Raw genomic sequence first — 1,726 nt, 5'->3', positions numbered from 1 at the left:
TGAGGTGGACAGAGCGGAGGGTTCTATCGACAGTGAGGTGGACAGTACAGAGGGTTCTACAGACAGTGAGGTGGACAGTACAGAGGGTTCTACAGACAGTGAGGTGGACAGTACAGAGGGTTCTACAGACAGTGAGGTGGACAGTGCAGAGGGTTCTATAGACAGTGAGGTGGACAGAGCAAAGGGTTCTATAGACAGTGAGGTGGACAGAGCAAAGGGTTCTATAGGCAGTGAGGTGGACAGAGCAGAGGGTTCTATAGACAGTGAGGTGGACAGAGCAGAGGGTTCTATAGACAGTGAGGTGGGCAGTACAGAGGGTTCTACAGACAGTGAGGTGGACAGTGCAGAGGGTTCTATAGACAGTGAGGTGGACAGAGCAGAGGGTTCTATAGACAGTGAGGTGGACAGTGCAGAGGGTTCTATAGACAGTGAGGTGGACAGAGCAGAGGGTTCTATAGACAGTGAGGTGGACAGAGCAAAGGGTTCTATAGACAGTGAGGTGGACAGAGCAGAGGGTTCTATAGACAGTGAGGTGGACAGAGCAGAGGGTTCTATAGACAGTGAGGTGGACACTGCAGAGGGTTCTATAGACAGTGAGGTGGACAGAGCAGAGGGTTCTATAGACAGTGAGGTGGACAGTGCAGAGGGTTCTATAAACAGTGAGGTGGACAGAGCAAAGGGTTCTATAGACAGTGAGGTGAACAGTGCAGAGGGTTCTATAGACAGTGAGGTGGACACTGCAGAGGGTTCTATAGACAGTGAGGTGGACAGTGCTGAGGGTTCTATAGACAGTGAGGTGGACAGTGCAGAGGGTTCTATAGTCAGTGAGGTGGACAGTGCAGAGGGTTCTATAGACAGTGAGGTGGACAGAGCAGAGGGCTCTATAGACAGTGAGGTGGACAGTGCAGAGGATTCTATAGACAGTGAGGTGGACAGAGCAGAGGGTTCTATAGACAGTGAGGTGGACAGAGCAGAGGGTTCCATAGACAGTGAGGTGGACAGTGCAGAGGGTTCTATAGACAGTGAGGTGGACAGTGCAGAGGGTTCTATAGACAGTGAGGTGGACAGAGCAGAGGGTTCTATAGACAGTGAGGTGGACAGTGCAGAGGGTTCTATAGACAGTGAGGTGGACAGTGCAGAGGGTTCTATAGACAGTGAGGTGGACAGAGCAGAGGGTTCTATAGAAAGTGAGGTGGACAGAGCAGAGGGTTCTATAGACAGTGAGGTGGACAGAGCAGAGGGTTCTATAGACAGTGAGGTGGACAGAGCAGAGGGTTCTATAGACAGTGAGGTGGACAGAGCAAAGGGTTCTATAGACAGTGAGGTGGACAGAGCAGAGGGTTCTATAGACAGTGAGGTGGACAGTGCTGAGTGTTCTATAGGCAGTGAGGTGGACAGAGCAGAGGGTTCTATAGACAGTGAGGTGGACAGTGCTGAGTGTTCTATAGGCAGTGAGGTGGACAGAGCAGAGGGTTCTATAGACAGTGAGGTGGACAGAGCAGAGGATTCTATAGACAGTGAGGTGGACAGTGCAGAGGGTTCTATCGACAGTGAGGTGGACAGAGCGGAGGGTTCTATCGACAGTGAGGTGGACAGTGCAGAGGGTTCTATAGACAGTGAGGTGGACAGAGCAGAGGGTTCTATAGACAGTGAGGTGGACAGTGCAGAGGGTTCTATAGACAGTGAGGTGGACAGAGCAGAGGGTTCTATAGACAGTGAGGTGGAC

The sequence above is a fragment of the Scyliorhinus torazame genome, chromosome 17 (genome assembly GCF_047496885.1).
Source record: "Scyliorhinus torazame isolate Kashiwa2021f chromosome 17, sScyTor2.1, whole genome shotgun sequence".
NCBI classification, from domain to species: domain Eukaryota; kingdom Metazoa; phylum Chordata; class Chondrichthyes; order Carcharhiniformes; family Scyliorhinidae; genus Scyliorhinus; species Scyliorhinus torazame.
This window is presented reverse-complemented; position numbering follows the sequence as displayed.